Genomic DNA, 8,233 nt, shown 5'->3' with positions numbered 1-8,233 from the left:
CCACCCTTCCAGAGCACCAAGTGCTTGTCTCCTAATTCAACTCTCCCTTAGGAAGAGTTGAACCCATGACCTCCCCCTTGGGATTGAACCCTTAGGAGAGTCAGGGTGGCTAACTAGGCAAAGCCTAGTTGGTTACCTACTTGCGGTGGTTATGGATGAATTGACTAGACACACTCAGGATGATGTGCATTGGTTTATGATGTTGGCAGATGATATTGTCCTGATGGATGAAATTTAAAGAGGAATTAACACTAAATTATGATGAAGTGCTTTGGTGTTAGCACCTTAGGACATGGACACTTAGGTTGGCATGCGGTGGCAGGCATGCCTAAGTCAAGGTAACAATGTTGCAGTGGCAATGCCACAAGACTCGAAGACAAGTGATGCTTTGTGTGTGCAAATGCAAGGCTAGACTTAGCCCGAATGCTGCTGGCAGCATGGGCTTGTTGGGTTAGACATATCAATGGGCTTGACACTTAATGGCAGACCAAGACTCACAAATTCGTGGGTCAAACTCAAGAGGGTTTAAAGGCTGACATAGATGGCATTTCATGGCAGTTATGTTGGCATGATGCAAGGCTGACAGATATGGCAGTTATTGGCAGTTATGCTTGCAAGGAGCTATGACAAAGAAGGCTGAAATTTAGGATCTGGTCCAAGGCAGTCTTGGCGGTTACCAGCAGTTACTTTCTGCAGTAGCCTTTGTTGGTTTGAATTTACCCTAGCAGTTGGGGGTTTTCAACTGCTCATAGCAGTTTTGTAATTGCCTTCAAAATGCTAAGGCATTGAGAGTTTCAGGCAGAGGGTGTAACCTGTACGAATGCTCTTGTATCCTTATATTATCTAGTGGTAATAAAGGTTGGGAATAGTTCCTGTAATGTGTTTGTGTATGCTTGTTTGTTTACAAACCTCATTGTGAGTAATTCGTGCATGTTTGGCTGGGACTAAGTGTTGTAACTTAGTGCCATTGCAGGCTGAAAATTTAACTCGAAAATTGACCCTGTAACACTTGGTATGATGTTGGCAGATGATATTGTCCTAATGGATGAGATTAAAAGAGGAATTAACACTAGACTAGAAATTTGGATGTAATTGAGTGGAACGAGTTTAAAATAAGTAGGATTAAACTGAGTACATAGAATGTGATTTTAGTAAACAACAAAAGTAGAAGGAAAAAAAACGTAGAAAAGTACATGATCGAAATCCAAGAAATACCCAAGAGTGAACAATTTCGCTATCTACATTCAATTATTAATAGGTTGAAGATTATTAGTAAGTGGAGTGATTTTGGCATGTTTATGCAATTGATAGAGAATATCTAAACTGAAAAAATAAATTTATGGAACTACTATAAGGCCAACAATGTTGTACTGGATAGAATAATGGACAACTAAGAAACAACACATTAATATGTGTGTAGTTGGATGCTAAGGTGGATGTGTTGTAAAACATGGGAAGATAGAATTAGAAATAAATATATTTGAGAAATGGTAGGCGTAGACAAGTTGAAGATAAGTTGAGAGAAAACATACTAAAATGGTTTGGTCATATATAATAATGACTAGTAGATACAATGGTAAGGAAGAGTGATATGATCAATGTTAATGGAAATTCTAGGGGGAGGGGAGTAGTTAGATTGACAAGAAATATTGAAGTGAAAAAAAAGGACTATTACAGAAACCCCCCCCCCTCCCAAGATTTGAGCCTCATAACAAAATAAACCTGGAGTTAAATGTTGTCAATTTCAACCGTAATCTTTTGAATTGTTTTCAATTTAAACTATCTGCTTATTTTTGTTAAGTGAAATTGACGGAAAAATGGGTAGTTTAGTCATTAAATTCAATGTTGGTGTAAGAAAAAGTAAAAAATTGTCTAAAACATCATTTTTCATTGTGTTTAATGACTTAAAATACCATTTTTCCATCAATTTTACTTGACAAAAATAGGATGGTTTAGATTGGAAACAAATCAAAAGATTAGTGTCTAAATTGAAAAAATTAAGAAATTACGATTTATTTTGTTACAGGGCTCAAATTCTGTTTTGATTCATGTAACCTACCTGAATTGATTGTGACACAAGACTTGGTTTTGTTTTTTTTGACTACATCACATCACATTTCATAGAGTTTTATTTTGGATGCATATGATCATGTTACTTTGTTTACATATCAGTTTGAAATTATGATATGTACTTTCTAAATTTTAAGGAACTTAGATGGGTCATTTTTGTGTCGAATTTCTCTCATTGTTATAGGTTTTACAAGAAGTTTTGCAGTGCTATTCCATCCCAGATAATCTGTTTGGCAAGGTTTGCATCATTATAGACAAGGTCAGTCAGTTGTATAATCTGTCCAGTTCTGGAATGCTGCCACTTCTCTTCCAGTTACTCTTTCGATATAGCTGCTGATATACTTGTGAAGCTCTCGTCTAGTGGTTTTATACAAACTGTATAAAGGAAGCCATCTGCTACTATAATTTTAATTTATAATATTGCGAACCTTTTGAAGGTTAACTTGTTTCAAAGCATGTGTCAGCTTACAAGTGATACTAGGAAGGGTACGAGACATTTTCCTGAAAAGCTGCTTCCGGACCACGTGGATTAATTTAAAGGATAGCACTAGAAAATTTAACTAACAGTTGTATACTCTTAAGTTCATGGTCGGTGTTAAGAGCTTGTTGACATCAGTAGTATAATAACAACTCCTAAATTAATCTGATAGTGATGAACATATCTAGATCTGTCATCCTTTTAGATGTTGCTTGGCTTGGGGGGAAGGTTGTTTGTCTATTACCTCTCCTAGACGCCGTTGTATGCATGCCAACTTAGAGCACGCAAGTCCTGCATTAACCCATCAACTGCATGCACCTAGATTTTTCTTGTTGCATCAAGAGTTAGTCATAGATATTTCTTGCTCCTATGAGAGTCTCTACAAGTCCATCAACATCGTTTCAACCAAGAGAGTCTGCCCATAGATTGTTAGCCATTGGCTTTGATACCACTTGTTGGGAAATTTAGAGAGCCTGTGAACATGCAACAACACTGGCCCAATTCGTCATAGAGAAAACACCGAGGTCCAACATATATTGTTTTTTTGGGTAGTTAAGTTATGAAATAAAATAGTAAAGTATATAAGATTACAAGTGGAATACCCCAGGCCCTAAAGCTAACAAGAAACAACAAAGGACACTAACACTAAATTGGAAAGAAACTAGAAAGGAAAACAAACAAAGCCCCTAACTAGGAGAGCAAACTACAAAACCTAGAGACAAAATATCTGCAACATCAGCAGCAAAAGACAACAGCAGCAACAGGAGCTGGAGAAATCAAAGAGCAGCATCCAACAACCTGCTCTAAACGTTAAGAAATAGCATCAACCTACTCCAAACTTCAAGAGCAACTGCAGAAGTAGCCAACAAGCTGCCTTCAGCAACAAAGACAGACAAAAACAAATTAAAAACAGCTATTGTCCCTCATCTCATTCAAAAACCACATATAGAAGAAATATGGGGCATTGAACAGGCCTAAACAAAGAGAAACAACATGCACAGCCCGCATGGGTAAGCAAAGTAAGACGAAAATAAGATATGACCAGCATTTACATACAAAGAGTAACAAAACCTGATAATTAAATAAACTAAAAGAAGAGGACTCTATAAAACAGCTCTTCAGAATCCAATCCTGCTAATTATGACCAGCAGTATTCAAAGGGGTCAGGCAGCACCAACATCCATCTTCTTTAGCAAAATTGGAGATACACAAAATCCTGTAAACATCCAGCTGGCCCAAACTTCCACAGAGCTAGAGTAACCTGTTTGCACAATGATGGAACAAGCTCAAACCTCTAAGGGAACAAAAGTATGGTATAGAACACACAGCACAACACATATCTGGCTCACCACACTCAACCCACACACTGGAATATGCACTCAAGAAATAATTTAGGGCTAAATTCACTCATCCCTCAACAAAGGAACTCCCTCACTCAAATGTACCAGCTAGACAAATCTGCAAAGCAAACAGCTAGAGATAATGATTTAGTACTCACAACACTCAACCCATATATGAGGAGCTCACCCACTCAACCCTCAGAAGATAAGCACCAATAGACCTAACATATATAAGCTCACATCACCCAACCCTCAACATCCCTAACAAAGTACCAGCTGGACAACCCGTGCAGTAAATCATTAGGGGAAATAAGGGCCACAGCTCCCACCAAAGGACACCCACAGCCCAAGGAGATCTGCAAGAAAATGCTGAACTAAAACAAACCAAATCATCATTAGGAACACTGTACAAACAATGCATAAACAGGAATAGACATCATTATGGTATAAGTAACTTCAACACAGTGGAGAGGAGCTTCCACTTGCTAATAAACCACTCATTAGCTCTTTCCTCTCTAAAGTTACACACAGCGAGGATCCTAAGTCTAATAAGATTCTCAATTCTTTTCTTAAGAACATTTTCAGGAGAGAATACAGATTGAAAGATTCTGAAATTGCTCTCCTGCCAGATACAGTAGACAGAACTAGTAAAAACAATCTTTTTAATAGTGGCAGCCATGGATTTACCAGAAATATGCCTGGTCAGCCAATTCACAAAGTTAAGCCAGGGCAGGGAAGACCAACCAACATTGCAGTTAGCTTGCATAGATCCTTAGATGCTGTAGGAAAAGGGTCTCCTAAAGAACAGGTGATCATGATCTTCATCCGGGGAGTGACACAAGGCACATTGGGCAGAACTTCAAATCCTATACAAAACCAACCTATTTAAAGTACTAAGTCTGCCATGAATAGCCATCCATACAACAGTACTCACCCTAGGGATATGAAACTTGAACCAAATCAGCGTATTCCTAGACACACTGGGCATATGAAGTCTCAACAACTCCCAAGCAGAGTGAATGGAGAATGCCCCATTGGGTGAGGGGAGCCAACTGGGCTCATCATCCCTACTAGAGGGGGTCATCTCACTAGGAATGGTGTTCTTAACTTCTATTAACTCCCAAGATTGGGAAACAGGCCAATTCCAGCAGTTGCCCCTAATGATGCTATCAATTTTCACCTGGGCTTGAAGGCCAAAGTCATACACAATCTTATCATCACATTTGAGGTGCAGAGGGCCAAGAAGGTGCCAATTATCATACCACAAAAAGGTATTCCTCCCATTCCCAACTTTCATTTTGATATTATGAATCAAGCTAGACCTAAGACCTAGGATTTTCCTCAAACCCAAGAAGGGTCACTAGGCAGCTTAACACTTCAGAAACTCCTTCCTGTAAAAAGGTAGGACTTAACCCACTGACTCCACATAGACTACTCACCCCTAGAAACTAGAAACCAAATATGTTTGGAGACAGCAGCTTTGTTCCATATGCTTCGGGACTTAAACCCTATACCCCCTCATTTCTAGCCACACAAAGATGAACCCAAGCCACCTTGGCCCCTGACTTATTCAGTTTAGGGCCAGACCTAAGGAGAGATTCAATGTCTCTGATGATTTTCGTAGGAAGGATAAAGACAGATGACCAATAAACTTGCATAGAGAAGAGAATGGACCCTACCAGAATAGGAGAGAGTCCTATTGGTCCAAAGTTTGATTCTCTTTGTAATCCTATCAGTCAGCTATTGACAATCAACATACTTCAGTTTATTGGATATGAGAGGCACACCTAGATATCTAACATGGAGCTGACCCTCACTAAACCCCATGGTATCCAACAGGATAGTCTTTAGGGAAGGATCCTCCCTAGAAAAGAACATGTGGCTTTTACCAAGGCTTGGAGTAAGACCAAATAAGGCTTGGAACTTAACCAAAGCATCTTTAATAAGTCTAACAGTGGCTCTATCCCCCTTATAAAAAATTATCAGGTCATCAATGAAACAGAGGTAACAAATTTTTTCTTCTCACATCTCCAATGAAACGTAAACTGACGAGTATTAGCCTACATCCTATACAAGATGTCCATAACTATGACAAATAGATAAGGGGAAAGGACATCTCCCTGTCTTAAACCTCTAGCACCCTTAAAATACCCACACAATTCCCCATTAATGCAAAAGGGTTGGTAACACGAGCATTAATTCATTGGGTCATATTAGAGGGAAAGGCCATAGCAGTCAAAACGTCAAACAAAAAGTCCCACCTAAAAGTATCATAGGCTTTCATGATATCCACTTTCATAGCACACCTAGGGGACTTAGAAGCTCTATGGTAACCTCGCATGAGCTCTTGAGAGAGAGATATTGTTAGAGATTCTCGTCCCATGGACAAAAACATATTGGACAAGATCAATAAGACCAGGAAGCACAACTTTGATCCTATTAGCTAGGATCTTAGTAATGCAGTTATGCAAAGAATTACAACAAGAGATAGGTCTATAATCCCCCACTTTACTAGGATTGGGAACTTTAGGCACAAGAGCAATCAGGGTACTATTCGCCTCCCTAAGTAACTCCCCAGAACTAAAGAAAGATTTAATGGCACCTATGACATCTCTACCCGCCACATCCCAAGAACTCCTAAAGAAACTAGCAAAGAAACCATCGGGGCCAGGGGCTTTGTTACTATTCAAAGATTTAAAGACAGTCTCAATCTCTATATTAGGTAAAATCCTTAGCTAAAGTAGAGATTTCAGAGTCATCAAGCAATTGAAAAGCCTAGCCCACATTTTTTCTTAAAACCCAGGTGTTAAGGAGAGTGAAATTGGAGCTTTATAACTAGCACAGATGGGGCAACTCCAAGCGATGTGGGACACATTCCAACACAAGCTTCCATCTAATCAACTCCTGAATTCTATTTGACCCTCGTAGTTATCATTAAAAGGCTTGCCTAGCAGGTTCTCATAAGCATTGACAAAAGAGGATTTGATGTCCTCACATTTGGTGACCTGGGTACCATCCTCCAAAACAACACAATTAATCCTACTATTCCTGTTATTAGAGATGGACCTAAAGAAATACCTATTGTTTTGCTATCCTCCAAACTTAGCCATTGAATCCTGGACTTCTGAGAGGCATTCTCCTCAACCTTGCTAAGGGCCACAAACTTATGACAACACTCTCTCTCCAATTTCTGGAGATTGATATCTAGAGGATTCTTGTCCAGCATGACCTGTATTCTATCTCTGATAGAGAGCTCAATAAACTCCTTCCTGTTAAGGAGTTCAAGGACTGGTTGTAAAGATCTCAGCTTCCTACACACCCTAAACATAGGAGAGCCCCTAACATATTGACACCAAACACCCTTATCCAAAGGAAAAAATTCCTCATGATCAGCCCACTGGTTGAAGTACTTAAAAGGCTTCCTAGTATTCTCAAGTTTAAGAGGAATGTTAACCACACGGGGGGGGATGGTCAGAAGAGCCAGGACTGTGGAAAAAAGCATGAGAATTAGGAAAGGTTCTCAACCACTTCTCATTAGTCAGGGCTCTATCAAGCTTAGAGGTAGTATAATTACCCTCACTTTGCTTATTAGCGCAAGTAAATTGACACCCACTATAGTTCAAATCATCCAGCTCTGCATCATTGACACATTAAAATCTTCCTTAGTAGAAGTCCACTTAAAGTCTCCTCCTAACTTCTCACAAGGAGACCTAATAGCATTGAAATCCCCCATAAAAATGTAGGGGAACTCTGAAACTGGCTGGCCAAGTCGTCCAGTTTATTCAAAAGAGGTTTTCTAAGAACACAAGTATTATTAGCTTAAATGAAAGAAGCAAAAACTGGATGTCCCCATCATAAACATGGATTTTACAAAATATATATTGGTCAGATTGGTCAACAATAGCTGCATTACAAAAAGTTGGGTTCCAACACCCAGATTCTACCAAGACTGGCATGAGCATAATTATTAATACTATCCCAATTTTTAGACATATGTTTTCACAATATACTCATGCTTACCTGACATCACTTTGGTTTCCAAAAGACCCACAGCATGGACACCCTCAGTAGCAAAAAAATTAGCAAGTTCTCTTTGTTTGTGAGGATCATTAAAAACCCCAACATTCCAAGAACAAATTTTAATAGGCATAATTATGACCAAAATGACGCAAAAATGGGGGATTCACAGTTAAGAACTTACCTCTTCTTCTTCCTGCAGCTGCTAGAAGACCCAGCAGCAGGAGGTGGAGTCATAGCTTTTTGAACATTTGGCTGACCAGTTTGAGTAGTCTCCATAGATAGTGAGTGTTGCTCCTTCCCATCTTCTAGACCAGATACCTTGTTT

General features: G+C 39.2%; 1 long non-coding RNA gene across 1 annotated transcript in view; it reads left to right on the top strand.

Moving 5' to 3' along the window:
- Positions 1-2,252: 2,252 nt before the first annotated feature.
- LOC145820211 (uncharacterized) overlaps positions 2,253-8,233 on the top strand; it is a 31,280-nt gene continuing 25,299 nt past the window's right edge. Inside the window, exon 1 of the long non-coding RNA XR_014361384.1 lies at positions 2,253-2,329. This is a non-coding gene — a long non-coding RNA (uncharacterized LOC145820211). The remainder of the gene's footprint in view (positions 2,330-8,233) is intronic.

The sequence above is a fragment of the Camellia sinensis genome, chromosome 2 (assembly GCF_055761805.1).
Source record: "Camellia sinensis isolate YWXY chromosome 2, ASM5576180v1, whole genome shotgun sequence".
Classification (NCBI taxonomy): Eukaryota; Viridiplantae; Streptophyta; class Magnoliopsida; order Ericales; family Theaceae; genus Camellia; species Camellia sinensis.
The sequence above is the reverse complement of the archived record's forward strand: the minus strand, read 5'-3'. Positions and strand labels throughout refer to the sequence as shown.